Source organism: Mustela putorius, unplaced genomic scaffold, assembly GCF_011764305.1.
Source record: "Mustela putorius furo isolate JIRA1106 unplaced genomic scaffold, ASM1176430v1.1 tig00003854_pilon_pilon_pilon, whole genome shotgun sequence".
Lineage (NCBI taxonomy): Eukaryota > Metazoa > Chordata > Mammalia > Carnivora > Mustelidae > Mustela > Mustela putorius.
In genome coordinates, this window is record NW_025422006.1 from 1,285,908 (window position 1) to 1,301,475 (window position 15,568).

The 15,568-nt window shown below is 44.4% G+C and overlaps 1 protein-coding gene across 1 annotated transcript in view; it reads right to left on the reverse strand.

Annotated features, from left to right (window-relative positions):
* Positions 1-15,568, reverse strand: part of LOC101689077 (centromere protein P) — a 227,042-nt gene that overhangs the window by 24,635 nt on the left and 186,839 nt on the right. The gene's annotated exons all lie outside the window — the stretch shown is intronic.

The following is a 15,568-nucleotide window of genomic DNA, read 5'->3' on the forward strand; positions in this document are numbered from 1 at the left end:
TAAATAAATAAAATCTTTAAAAAAAAAAAAAAAAGGAGACCTCAACTTGACATTCTTAGGATTTTATTACATAGTCATTGTTTGATGTATTTACCATATTCTTTGCTCTTTATTGCTTCTTGCCTCTCAAACCCTCCTTCTGGGACTATTTTCCTTCTGCCTGAGGAATCTCCTTTCATTCTGACACAAGTGTCTACATGGTCTTGAACTTTTCCCAGTTTCATGAAGATGGAATCGAATCACAACATGGTAGTAGTGCCAGGCATGCGAGCAGTGCTCGGAGTCTGCATGCGTTGTGAATGAGGACAGTAAGTCTAGGTAACAACCTGTGATGAGAATTTACAGTTATCTTAGCAAGTTTCAAGTAACAACAGTGCCAACCACAGTCGCCTTGCTGTGCAGCACTGCACTCCGGGACGGCCCTACCTCACTGACCACACCTTCCGACCCCTCCGTCCACACCCCCCCCCCCACTCTCTGGCAACACCAATCCGCTCTCTGTATTGATGAGTTTGATTTTTTGTCTATTTAGATTTCCCATGAGATCATACAGTATTTGTCTTTCTGTCTGACTTATTTCACGTAGCATAATGCCCTCAAGGTCCATCCATGTTGTCAAAAATGGCAGGATTTCCTTCCCGTTAGGGCTCAGCAATACCCCATTGTATGTGTGGATGTGTGTGTGCTACATTTTCTTTATCCTTGTTTTAAAAAATTTAAATTCAATTAATTAACATGTATCACTTTTATTTTTGAAGGAGTTTCTTTGCTGAGTGTAGCAAGTTTGACCACATTTTCTCAGCACATTGAAGTTACCAGCTGACTGGTTTCTGGTTTTCACTGCTGCTGTTGAAAAGTCACGTCGCTGCTTTGAAGGTTCTCCAATTCATTTACCCTCTGGCTGCTCTAAAGATTTTCTTCTTGTCTTAGGTATCTGCAGTTTCACTATAATGTATTCAGGTGTGAATTTCGTTATTTTTTTTTTAAGATTTTATTTGTTTATTTGACAGAGAAAGATTACATGTAGGCAGAGAGGCAGGCAGAGAGAGAGAGGAGGAAGCAGGCTCCCTGCTGAGCAGAGAGCTTGATGCGGGACTCGATCCCAGGACCCTGAGATCATGACCTGAGCCCAAGGCAGCGGCTTAACCCACTGAGCCACCCAGGCGCCCAATTTCGTTATTTTTTTTTGTTCCTGTTTGGATGTGATCGAGTTTCTTGAGACCAAATCTTAAAAAAAGCATGGAACATGTATTAAGAATGTACGAGAATATATGAGAGTAATGCACGTGTAGCAGAGTCTAGCTGGCACCCCAGGAGCCGCTGGCACACGTCAGCCCAATCACACACCCTCGCCTTGCTCTGAAGGCAACGACTACATTGACTTTTATCAAAATAAAAGTACTTCCTTGTACTTCTTTACAGTTTTCCACTTAGGTGTGCAACCCTAAACTCGACTTTAGCTTTGCCCAGTTTTAAACCCTGTGTAGACAGATTCATAAAACCTATTGCTTCTAGTGTGACTTCTATCGCCCAAGATTTTATTTGTGAGATTTCTCCATCATATTGTATACAAGACCACATTGTTTGTCCTTTTCAATTCTTTTTTTTTTTTTTAAAGACTTTATTTATTTATCAGAGAGAGAGAGAGGGAGAGAGAGCAAGCACAGGCAGACAGAATGGCAGGCAGAGGCAGAGGGAGAAGCAGGCTCCCTGCTAAGCAAGGAGCCCGATGTGGGACTCGATCCCAGGACGCTGGGATCATGACCTTAGCCGAAGGCAGCCGCTTAACCAACTGAGCCACCCAGGTGTCCCTGTCCTTTTCAATTCTTAATGGTACTTTTGACATGAATATATCAATTTATCATTTTTTCCATTCTACTGTTAAAGAACATTTGGGGTATTATGAATAATACCACACTAGAGTGGCAGAGGGAGAAGCAGGTTCCCTGTTGAGTTGCAGAGCTCGACCACAAGGGGCTCAATCCCAGGACCCTGAGATCATGGCCCAAGCCAAACGCAGATGCTTCACCGACTGAGCCACCCAGGTGCCCGAGTGCGTTTCTTGATATACATATGTACACATTTCTTTTGGATATTTACCTAGGGGTGACTGAGTCTTCAACTTTTATGGACAATGTCAAAATGTCTGTACCAATTGATGGTCAAAGAGCTCTGCATGAAGAACCTGCTGCCCCATATCCTACAGTGGACACTGTCAGTATTTTTACTATTTATCATTCTGGTAGGTACGCAGTGATATCTCATGGGATTTAAAATACATTTTTCCCAGGGCACCTAGGTGGCTCAGTTGATCAAGTGTCCGACTTTCGGTTCCCCCAGGACATGATTATCTCCATCAGAAATTGAGCTGTGTGGGGGCTTCGCACTCAGTGGGGAGTCTGCTCCCCTCTCCCTGACCATCTCCCCTTGCCCTTCCTTCAACTCACACTTGCACTCTCTGAAATACATAAATCCTTAAAAACAAAACAAAACAAAACAAAACCTCCCCTAACTTTACCATCAAAGCTGAACACATAGATGTGTTTAATTGGCCATTTAAAATTTTGATTTCTGTGAACAGTCTGTTCAGACTGCTTGCCTATTATTTTACTGGGTGTCTTTCCCTATTGATTTCTGAAGTTCTTTACATATATTGCCTGGGATATACCAAATGCTCAATAAAACGTATCTGCCATACACACTGTATATGATTGCTTTTAGCATTCAAGTATTCATACCAACAAATACAAATCCCCCTTTGTTATTCTTAAGGCAGAAGGTAGCCATTGCAAAGATGTACAATAAGTTGTAATGTAACCATCTTCTACTGATAATCTTTTGGGTTATTTGTAGTTTTTCACTATTTTACACACTACAACGAATATTCTTCTAAGATATTTTTGTACATTTGTGCAAAAGTTTTTGTTAGATTGGGGCACCTGGGTGGCTCAGTGGGTTAAGCCTCTGCTTTTGGCTCAGGTCATGATCTCAGCATCCTGGGATCAAGCCCCGCATCAGGCTCTCTGCTCAGCGGGGAGCCTGCTTCTCCCTCTCTCTCTGCCTGCCTGTCTACTTGTGATCTCTCTCTGTCAAATAAAATCTTAAAAAAATTTTATTTTGTTAGATAGAATCTTAACAGAATGGCTCAAGGTTTAGGAAAGATGGATGAAATGACCTATAGAAAGAATTTATTTATTTTTTAAAAAGATTTTATTTATTTATTTGAGAGACAGAGATCACAAGTAGGCAGAGAGGCAGGCAGAGAGAGAGAGGAAGAATCAGGCTCCCTGCAAAGCAGAGAGCCCGATGTGGGGCTCGATCCCAGGACCCTGGGATCATGACCTGAGCCAAAGGCAGAGGCTTTAACCCACTGAGCCACCCAGGTGCCCTTAGAAAGAATTTATTAATTTAAATTTCTATCAACAATGTGTGAAGTGATTATTCTGGAGAGTTTTAAAATTCTCTTCTTCTGGGGGCTTCTGGCTGATTCAGTCAGAAAACATGCAACTCTAGGGGCGCCTGGGTGGCTCAGTGGGTTAAAGACTCTGCCTTCAGCTCAGGTCATGATCCCAGGGTCCTGCAATTGAGCCCCGCCTGGGCTCTCTGCTCAGCAGGGAGCCTGCTTCCTCCTCTCTCTCTGCCTGCCTCTCTGCCTGCTTGTGATCTCTGTCAAATAAATAAATAAAGTCTTAAAAAAAAAAGAAAAAGAAAACATGCAACTCTTAATCTCGGGGCTGCAGGTTTGAACTCCATGTTGGGTGTAGAGATTACTTAAAAAATTAAATCTTACAAAAAACACTATCTTCTGGTTCCTGTACCTTGCCCAAAGGAAGGCTTGGTTGTCTATCATGGCCTATGACCTCCTTCAGTCTTGTGGCTTCAGTTCCATCCATTTACAAACAAAAGTCACCTTGGATATCGAGCCTGGTCTCTCTTCTCTGTCGAACGGATCATATCTTTCTCTGCAACCTGCGTTTATTGCAGGAAATGGCCATCCCATCATGCAGCTGTTCACATCAGAAACCTGGGCTCTGGGGTGCCTGGGTGGCTCAGTGGGTTCAGCCTCTGCCTTCAGCTCACGTCATGATCTCAGGGTCCTGGGATCGAGCCCCGCATTGGGAAATCTCTGCTCAGCAGGGAGCCTGCTTCCCCCTCCCCCCTGCCTGCCTCTCTGCCTACCTGTGATCTCTCTGTGTCAAATAAATAAATAAAATCTTAAAAAACAAAAAGAAGAAGAAACCTGGGCTTCATATATTTGATTCCTCCCCCTTCCCTTTCCCTACACCCAGGTAAATCTCAAGTCTTGTTGATTTTACCCAATCAGCTAATTATCTCTTGAGCTCCCCACTCCTCTCTCTTGAATCACTGCAGTGGTCTTTTCAACAGTACTCTGCCTCTAGATGTGGCCCTTCCTTTCCTTCAGAAGGCATACTATGCAGTTCCCTTTCTGAAATGCAGCACTGGTTATACTTCTGCACTGCAGCCTTTAGGGAAAGCCCCAAACCTTCAACGTCAGGTCCGAAGTCTTTGGCGCTCTAGCTGCTTCTCTCCCGTACTCAAGCCCGCAGATCTTTCGATCGCCTTCATTTCCCACAACCTGCGGGTTTCACTGTAGGCCCTTCTCCCTCACCTGTACTGCTCTGTATCCAACCACTTGAGTAACCTTTGAGTTTCAGTTTCCAGGTGACCGCAGTTGTACTTCATAGATACTTGCATCTATTAGGCTTGGGATGACCCCAGACACTCAAACAGACACGTCAAGAAAGCAGCTGGCACATGAGTGATCACACTCTCCTGGAGGGAAATTAGAGCTAAAGATGAGGTTCCAGACCTGAATTTAGGTGGAGGAGGAGGGCTGGAAAGACCAAGAGGACTGAGAGTTGGAAGGAGGGAAAGCCATGTGTTGCCTGCTGCTGACCCGGCCCTTAGAGCTCCACACAGTTATGTCCTGCCTGTTTCCAAGACACACCACACTCCTGCCAACACAGAGGGTCCCACCCCTTAGCAGAGAGGACTCTCATCAGCTCTAAGAAAGAACTATGTCATAGGCCTTTATTGTTGGGAGATTTCAACAACAAGCTCCAGACACACTCAGTAAAAACTTGAATGACTTTAATCGCCCATATACATATGTGTAAGTCTTCAAGGAATTCACATACCACTTGGGGAAGACGGATGGAAACTACTCTTTATAATATGAGGCAGGGTAACCAGGTGCCAGGGGGACAAGTGTACCCCTGGGGAGAGCTGCTTGGAAAAGGGGGTGTCTCCAGGAGGGCACAGGGAAGGTAGAGGCTCAAGCTCATGAAACAGGGCTCCTTTGCTTGCTTTTAGTGTTATTGACCCCACTGTGGCAGGACAGAGGTGATACGGAACAGAGGTGACACCTGGACTATTTACCATACCATGTGGGGACGATGGTGACACCCTTCACTGGTAGAAAGACACAAGACAAAGATGAGCACTGTGTTTAAGATACTGTTATGTATGCATTACTTGCCTCAATAGCTGGTATGCTTATAGATGATTTTAGACTTTATATTTTCTAGCAATATCTAAATTTTCTATTCTGCTATAATTTGGTATGGTTAGTCTTGTTCTTTTTAAAAACAGAATTTCATTGGGCAAAATGAGAAAAGAACTTAATTCAAAAGCAATATCCTTGCACATATACAAAGTCCGTAATTTCCAGAACACTAGTCTTCTAAAAATCCCATAAATCTTAACAAAAGCTTGAAGGCTGTATTCATGTATCTGGCAGAATTAAAACTAAGCTTTCTTCTTAAGAATGGAAATACAGCATAATAAATGAGGTGAACATGAATTTTTTCCTACTCCTGGACACTAAAAGATTCAAATGGAAATGAAAACATGACATCACCTACCAGTAATGAGGAAAAAATGAGGCCGTGGACAAACACACTATGTTCTGATTTATTAAACCTCAAGCGAGCTTCACTTTATCCCCCATGAGTGATGGGCTACACTGGTTGCCAAAGCCTTCGTTTTTACTAAATATCTTTGTAAATACTGTGGTTGCTCTGGTCTGCAGCCACCTCCCTCAGACAGTGTATCAGTGGAAAAGAATCTCCGTTCCCGGGAAATGTTAAAATTGCCATATGTGTAATCTTCTCACAAACCTCACGCTAAGCATGGGTTTCAGGGTCTGTAGGAGAAAATTATAGGAAAAGGCCAGTTCTGGAGGCTGTGGCTGCAGCGGCTCTTCCCAAAGCAGGAACGCCACGTCCAGAACACCAGAGGGAAGCACGTGAGAAGTGGACGAGAACCTGCCCCTGCGGAGGGTGTGACCCACCGACCCTTGCTGGGGGCAGCTCCCCACACTGACCCTGAACGCTGACAGCAACTGTCCTTCCCTCTGCTCTCCAGGCATGGGCACTCTGGTTTGCACTGCCAGGCAGCTGCCTCCTGTGGCCCGATGGGGCTGGGGAGTCCTAACAGGGACGAGGGCTGTTCCTGCCCAGGTGGGGCACAGTGTGGTGCTGGCCCAGGTCTGCAGGGCGGGAGCACACGGGGGCCAAGGGGCCAGGGCACCAGGGTGGAAAAAGAGACCAGACCAGCTCAGAGCCACAGGTCCCACATTTCTCAGCGAGTCAGGCAAACTATTTCTCTCCATGAAGCTTTGGTTTCCTCAGTTGGCCTCAGCCTTCCTCCTTCATGGAATGGAGGGCAGCACATGTGTCACTGGGTACGTGGGTCCACTGAGACGGCACATGCAGTGAGCCCAGAGAGAGCCTGGCACAGCACAGAGTCTTCAGTGCCCATTCCTGCGTGGCAGGACCCCGTTCTGCCAGGGGACAGACTGGACATGTCTGACCTAGGTTACTTTAAAACCAACAAAACGACTGAAATGCCAAATGAGATGCATTACATCTTTAGCACTGAAAATACACTTTTATGGCAAAAATGACTGTAGTTTTTAAGAATGGAAATTAAACTATATACGCCAGATATATATATATATATATATATATATACACACACACACACACATGTATGTACATGTATATATATATCTCTGTTGGTTTTTTAAACAAATTTCTTCTGAGACCATTGTCTTGAACTCCTGTCAGAATATCACAAGTGTTAAAGCAGGCTGGTTTGGACAAGCAAAACAATATCCTGGCTTTAGGGACATGATATAAACGCACATCTCCAATCAAGCCTAAGCTTAAAAAATCGCTATAAAAAGCAGAAATTGAACTAAATTTTAAAACCCCTCCAACCAGTAGAACCAGTCATTAGGTCAGTCTTGCATCTCTGCGTTTCTGTGACTTCTCTACAGTATAGAATATGGGACGAATAACAAGTTTGGAGTCCTTCTGAACATGCTTATGCACATGAGCCGTCCGGGCCAAGCTGGCCTGAGCGCCCGAGCAAAGTACAATTAGAAACATACGGCGTCACAGAGGAGGTCATTTTGGGGAAGTGGCTGCATCACAAGGAAACCACCACACCAGGTCCTTACATGTTCCTGCAGGTTTCTCTACCCAGAATGCCTTCATCCTTGAACTATGCTTTTTGATCTTAGTCCCACCCTAAGAGGGGGTAGTCTCTGAAGCAAGGGCTCTCCTTCTTGAGATCATGCGTGGGGCACGGACACCCAGAGCTCCTGCCCAACTGGCTTCGTTTCCAGGGTCCACGCAAGCCCTTTTTCCCTGGCTCGGTTCCCCAAGGACACACTGCAATGTTGTGTGAGTGACCCTGGTCCAAAGGGTCTGTTATATGGGCTGGGTGTTCACACGAGGGGGCCACAGCTTGGGCAGCACACAACACGGGGCAAAAGGGAAGTGTGGTGGGCCAGTGCCCGCTGCTTCCTGCCGCCACGCTATCATTTTCTCGTGGACACAGATTCCAATTTCAGGATTCTGTGATCCCAACTTTCCGGGTCATCACAGAGGACGCCTGAGAGGGGAGGAGAATGAAACCCAGCGTAATTTATTTTACTGCTTGCAAGCCTGATGTGTAACACGCCAGCCTTCGTCTGAAGCCATCTCAATCCCTTCATGATCCTTTCATCCTTTCCAGTCTCCAGACCGAATGCTCCTGTGGCAAAATAGGGAATTTCACTCCTGATACTTCACTCAATTCTCAAAACAAGGAACTGGACTTCTTCGTCAGATTACTTCCTCCCACCAAGAGGTCAGCACCTGGCATCCTCGGGGGAACCATTCACTGGGTGTCTCCACACCCAGATGTCACGCAGAAGAACACATCTATGCCTTCTCACCAGACACGGTCAGCACAGAGATTCAGGGTCTGGGCCCAGAGATCTCGACCTAGAACCCCTCTGGCAGTCCACATGTGCCATTCTACTAAGCCCACCCCTGATCACTCGCTCAGGGAGTGAGGGGAGTCCCCAAGAAGGTTGGACCTCCAAGGTCCCATGGCCTGACACACCACCTCCGAGAGACAGAATCACGGGAACGAAATGGTCAAGTTCGTGTCGCAGACGCCCCTCTTCAGCATTCCCAACAGAACGTCTTTCCGGTCCTGTGGAGTTGTAACCTCATGAGGCAGCTCAGGCAAAGGTGTGGTTATGAGAAAAGGTTTTTGTTTGTTCGTTTACTCCACGAAGCCCAAATTAGCCTGTCTGTACCTTTGTCTACAGATCCTGGCTCTGGTCTCTAGCATGCAGTCTCTCGGCCTCCATTTCCCAGTCCCTGCAAACAACCAGCTGAAGGAAGGTGACCCCATGCCCGGCAGGGCCACTTCTCTCTACGACAAGGAGCTGAATGTGATGAGCTACACTGAGAGTCATGAGCAAACCGTCCGATCTACTGCGGCTCCTGATCGTTAAGAGCTGAAATGCAAGATGAAGTCCTCTGCCTAGTTCTGCATCAAGAATGGCTTGACTTGGGGCACCTGGGTGTCTCAGTGAGTTAAGGCCTCTGCCTTTGGCTTGGGTCATGATCCCAGGGTCCTGAGATGGAGCCCCGCATAGGGCTCTCTGCTTGGCGGGGAGCCTGCTTCCTCTCCTCTCTCTCTGCCTAAATGTGATCTCTGTCTGTCAAATAAATAATCTTTTTTTTTTTTTTTGCGTGCCTGGGTGGTTCAGTCGTTAAGCATCTGCCTTCAGCTCAGGTCATGATCCCAGCGTCCTGGGAATGAGCCCCGCATTGGGTTCCCCGCTCACCAGGAAGCCTACTTCCCCCTCTCCAGTTCCCCTGTGCTTGTGTTCCCTCTCGCTGTCATGGATGAATGAAATCTTAAAAAAAAAAAAAAAATTGGCTTGGCTATTCTTCTGTCCTTGTATTTCCATATATATTTTATAATTTGTCAAGTTCCATCCAAAAAAAAAGGGGAGGGGCACAGGTGGCTCAGTCGCTGGGCGTCTGCCTTTGGCTCAGGTCATGATCCCAGGATCATAGGACCGAGCCCTGCATTGGGCTTCCTGCTCAGTGGGAAGCCAGGTTCTCCCTCTCCCACTCCCCCTGCTGTGTTCCCTTCTCTCCCGGTGTCTCCGACAAATAAGTAAAATATTTTTTTAAAAAGGGAGGGGGGATAAACTATGAGGATTCTGGTTGAAACTGCATCAACTCTGATCAGTTTAAGTAGAAATGGTATCTTGCAATCCGGAATGTTCCATTCCCCAAGGCTGGAACCGGCCCTCTCTGTACTGCTGCTTTAATTTCCTTCAACATTTTCTCTGAAGAGAGCTTGCTCATCATTGCTTAGATTCATTCCAAAATACTTGTTATATTTTTAATATATTTGATATTTAAAGCACATCTTACCTTCCATTCTTTAACTGTAGAAGAAACAACTGATTTTTATATATTGTGTATCTGGAAAACACATTATATGATTTAATGGTTTTTCTAAGTTATTTTTGATTTTTGACATATATACCATATCATCTGGGACTAATAAGAATTTTTTCCTTCCATTACTTAGTTTGCTGTATTTTTTCCCTTCTTTTCTTGCTTTCTTCCACTGGCTGGGACCATCAAGAGCTCCTTGTCTTGTTCCAGAAAGGGGAAAATTTCAGTATTTCACCACTGAGTATTTTTTAAATAACAACTTTACTGAGATATAATTTACATACCATAAAAGTCACCCTTTTAAAATACATAATTCAGTGGTTTTCAGTATATTCATAGTGGGGAGCCATCCCCATGGCCTATTTCTCACACATGTGGTCACCCCATAAAGAATCTCTCTCCCCTATCCTGCCACCCCAGACTGCTCACCCACTCCCTCCCCCTGTGGATTTGCCTGTTCTGGACATTTCTTGTAAATGGAGTCATATGAGGTATGTCTTCTCTGACTGGCTTCTTGTGCTAAGCATCATGTTTTTGAGGCTTACCCACGTGGTAGTGAGAATCAGAGCTTTATTCCTTTTTACGGCTGAATGATATTCCACTGTGCGGCTGGACCACATTTATCTATTCATCAGCCGATGCGACACTTGGGTTGCTGCCACATGTTGGCTGTTACAAACAGTGTAGCAATGAAATTAGAAATTCATGGATAAGTTCTCATGTGGATATTTACTTCATCTTCCCAGGTATGTAGCTAGGGGTGGAAGTACGTTGTTTTGTAGATAATGTCAGACTAAGGAATTCCTTTCATTTCTAGTATGCAAAAGCGTTCTTTCTTTCTTCTTTAAACATTAACACGATCGCATGATGTTTATTTTTCTGGTTTTTTTGTTTCTTTGTTTGTGTCTTATCCTCAAATCAACCTGCATTTCTTGAATAAGCCCAACGTAGTCATGGGGTATTAACCTATGTATATATTGCCAGATTTGGTTTGTTAATATTTTAGTTTTGTGAATCCATGTTCATTAGTGAGACTGATTGATAATTTTCCTTTCTTGTACTATCTTTGTCTGGCTACCGTATAGTTATGCTAGCCTTAAAACATTGATAAAATTTGTTAACAAATAACATAGGTCTCTGGTATTCTTTGTCGGGAGGTGTGAAATTACAAATTTGACTCCCTCAATACTTATAGACAATTCAGATTTTCTTTGTCTGTTTCTGACAGTTCATTAAATAGTATTTTCCAGGAAATGGGGCACCTGGCTGGCTCAGTGGTTTAAGCCTCTGCCTTCGGCTCAGGTCATGATGCCAGGGTCCTGGGATTGAGCCCCGCATCGGGCTCTCCGCTCAGCGGGGAGCCTGCTTCCCTCTCTCTCTCTGCCTGCCTTCTGCCTACTTGTGATCTCTCTCTCTGTGTTAAATAAGTAAAATCAAAATTATAAAAAAAAATAGTATTTTCTAGGAATTATCTTATCATCTAACTTTGCTGGCATAAAGTTGTTGACAATATACTCTTACTGTTCTTTTCCCTGCTCTCAGAATCTACAGGGTCGCTGTTTGTAAGTCCTCACACTGGTGACCTGCGCTCTCCTTCTTTGTTCCTTCATCAACCTTGCTGCTGATTTTATTAGGTCTGTTTTTAAAAAAAACCCAAAGGGGCGCTTGCATGGCTCAGTTGGTTGAGCAACTGTCTTTGGCTTGGGTCGTGATCCTGGAGTCCCAGGACAGGGTCCTGCATTGGACTCCCTGCTGAGCGGGGAGTCTACTTCTCCCTCTGACCTCTCCCCTCTCATGGTCTCTCCCACTCTCTTTCTCAACTGATTAAATAAAATCTTAAATAAATAAATAACCAACCAACCCACCCACCCATCCCTAGGAGGCCTGGGTGGCTCAGTCCATAAAGTATCTGCCTTCAGCTCAGGTCATGATCCCACAGTCCTGGGATCAAGTCCTCCATCAGGCTCCCTGTTTAGTGGAGAGCCTGCTTCTCCCCCTGCTTGTGCTCTCTTTCACTCTCTCTCTCTGACAAATATATAAAATCTTTTTTAAAAATTTAACCTCCCCCAAACACAGCTGTGGCACTGTGGATGTTGTCTGCTATGTAACTGTTTTCTATTTTGTTGACAGTTTTGCTCCTTGACATCTCTAGCAGACTCCCCCAGGGCAAGAAGCTACCCAGGGGCTCCAATTTTTTATTTTTTTTAAGATTTTATTTTATTTGACAGAAAGAGACAGGGAGAGAGGGAACACAAGCAGCAGGAGAGGGAGGGGGAGAAGCAGACTCCCGGCACAGCAGGGAGCCTGATGTGGGGCTTGATCCCAGGACCCTGGGATCATGATCGGAGCCAAAGGCAGATGCTTAGCTGAGCCACCCAGGCACCCTACAATTTTTTTTTTTTTTAAACCACACTGGTGATTTAAAATTTTATAATTATCAGGCTTTTTCAGTCTTTGGTGGCAAGGTTGGTAGAACCCAAACTGCCAGTATTTAATACAGAAAACTGATTCTTAAGTGTGTACTTTTAAAATTTATGCTATTTGTATGCATTTGTATTACTGATTCCAGAATATAAAAATAATTTAAACAATAAAGGGGCAGTGAACTGGGCATCCTGTTGATTTATGGCAGTAGTACATATCATAGAATCATTTCAGAGACACGCACCACAACTCACAAGTGGGGCGATGGTCTGTATCACGGGCACATTCACTCACTAGCACTCCACTCACATGTGAATATTCCTTAGAGAGGGTATGTCAGGAACAGCAAATGAAGCCTGTCACACTTTGGTATGAATTAGTTGGAGACATCTGTGGCACAAAAAGGCAGACAAGAGACCCCAGGACATAAGACCCATTTCTGAAAGGGACCTCTGTAAAATTTCCAAAATTTAGCTTTATTGAGATGCTAGCTACCAAGTTGTCATATGTAAAACAACCACACCCTTCCAAGAAAAACTAACTCATTGGTACTCTACAGCACAGGAGTAAAAATACTGAAAAGGAGTCGTCACTTTGACATGTGTTCTGGAGGCTGAACCCGTGCTGGCTGCCCCTGTGCCTGGGCGCACAGGGACCCGCTCACATCCTGCGCCGGACCCACACCACACTGCAAAGCCACTGTCAGAGCCAAGTCTCAGGATACAGTTATGGCTGCAATAACAAAGGGGTGGGGACTCCAACACCAGCATTTTCCATGTACTATGTGGTTAAAATAGTTTCTGCAGAAGGATTCATGTAACAGTCCATTAAGCCACAAAATGTTAGAGCAGGAACCTCAGAAGCCAGAGTCCTGGTCTCTGTAGCACAGTTAGTTTCGGCGTCACGGGAAAGCTGCTTCTCTCTATAATGCTGCTTTAAGTCACCTCTTTTTCTGATGGCTTACATTCTTTTAGAAAGTTATTCTTTTCTGACCTGGTTATAAGCTCAAATGTTATCAAAACACAGATTAAACAGTAAAGTCCCTGCATAATTCCATCACCCAGAAATAAACATTATCAAGAGTCTGATATTTATTCCTTATTAATTCCTTCCTGTTTGTCCTCAAGAAGGTGCTACGCCTTACACATTAGAAGAAGGTAAGTTAACATAGCACACATACTGTTCTGACTTCCTTTTTTTCCTCTTGGGATATTGGGGACAATTTGCAAGCCCGAATAATAACTACAACTGTCTTTCTACAGAGTTTTATGGCAGCCCGATTCCTGCTCTTTGATGTTACAGTGCTGCCGAGTGCCTTCCTCTAGGCACAGATGTGCACAGATGTCTACCCTGGATCCCTAGAAGTCAAATGCTGGCACAGCAAACAGCTATTGTTAAGCTGTGCTCAAAGAATTAAAGGATTTTGTTTGTCCCAAATACACTGTGTCCAACACTACACTCATCAACATTTTTTCCTTCCCCAAACAGTGTATTTATTTCAAATGAGGCCACTTTTTAAAAGAGAAATTCCAGATTCACAGCAAAATAGAGAGGGAAGCACAGAGGTTTTCCGTATATTCCCCAGCCACCCTTCATGCATAAGCTCTGCTTTTACCAACATCTGGCATTGGAGTGGTGTGTTTGTTACTATGGATAAACTATACTGACACATAATAATCACCCAAACCCTTCGGTTACATTAGAGTTTATACTTGGTAGTATATATCCTATGGTTTAGGACAAATGTGCACTGACACGGATCCACTATTAGGGTATCACGCAGGGTAGTTGCCCTGCCTTAACCATCCTCTGTGCTCTGCCGATTCACCCCTCCTCCGCTCTGATCTCTGGCAACCACTGACCTTTCACTCTTCTCCACAGCTGTACCTTCACCAGAATGTAATATAGTCAGAATCATAAAGCGTGCACCTTTTCAAAGTGACTTCTTTCACTAGTAATGTGCGTTTAAGTTTCCTTTCCTCTATGTCTTTTCATGGCTTGATAGCGTATTTCCTTGAAGGATTGAGTAGTATCCCTTCTGTGGGTGGGCTGCAGTTTATTTACCCATCACCTGCTTGAACAGCATCTCGGTTGCTTCCAAGTTTTGGCAGGTGTGAATAAAGCTGCTGTAAATATTCATGTGCAGGAATCCGTGTGGACTTAAGTTTTCAACTTATTTGGGCAAATATCAAGGAGCACGGCCGCTGGATCACATGGTAAGAGTATGCTTAGTGTTTGAAGAAACCATCACCCTGTCTTCCAAAGTGGCTGCACCATTTTACATTCCCACCAGCAAAGAATGAGAGGTCCTGGTTAAAATAGTTTCTGCAGAAGAATAAAAATGCCTTGCTTGCATGTGGTGGTGATGTCCGTGTTTTGGATTTTTGCCATTCTACTAAGTGTGTAGTGGTAACACACTGTTGTTTAATCTCCAAAGCCCTTTTCTTTCCTTACAGTCTAAGTATTTTTGGAGGGGGAGGTAAGGGTCCTATCTCTAATGTCAGAGTTGTCCCAAATGTTTGGTAATCCTGAGCTATCTGCTTAGTACTATAGAGTATAGGATTAAAATACTGACCAAAGGCTTTGAATATGTGGTGGGGAAGGTCAACCTTATTCTTATACCTGGTTGTATTAGTAGTGAGTTTGGATTCTGAACATGTGGGGAAGTTCCTTGTTCCACCAGCCACCCAGACCAACTGGATGAGAATCCAAGTTCAATTCAGGGGCAGATGCCTGTACTTAGAACAAATGCTGGAGACCCCAGGAAGGCTGGGGTCATCTGACCTGCTAGTCTTTTTCTTTTTTCTTAAGATTTTATTTATTTGAGAGAGAGAGAACGAATGGGTGAGGGGCAGAGAGAGAGGAAGAAGCACACACCCCTCGAGTATGGAGTCCAACGTGGGACTCGATCCCAGGACCCTACGATCATGACCCGAGAGGAAGGCAGATGCTTAATCAACTGAGCCACCCAGGCACCCCCCTGACCTGCTACTCCTAAGTGCAGTCTCTAACAAACCTCACTGTTACCAGCATTTATAATTTCTAAACCTGGAACACCCACAAGCTAACCTCTCCCACATGTTTTTGGACTGCGGTGTTGTCTGTCAGAGTCTACATGCCTTTAATCATTAAAGAATTTCTCAAAATTTCTTTCTTCTAATAGTACTAATTATTTTTCAGTAAAGTGTTACCAAAAAACCAAAACAATAACCCCCAACAAATATAGTTTCTGTCATTTTAGAACTTTGGGTGGCCCATGTGCTTAGTCGATCATCTTGATTTGGTCTACCAGGTCATGTTAAGATTCTGGAACAACAAAAATGTGTCTCCTGTCAGAAAATTTGGACACCTGAAGTAGAATA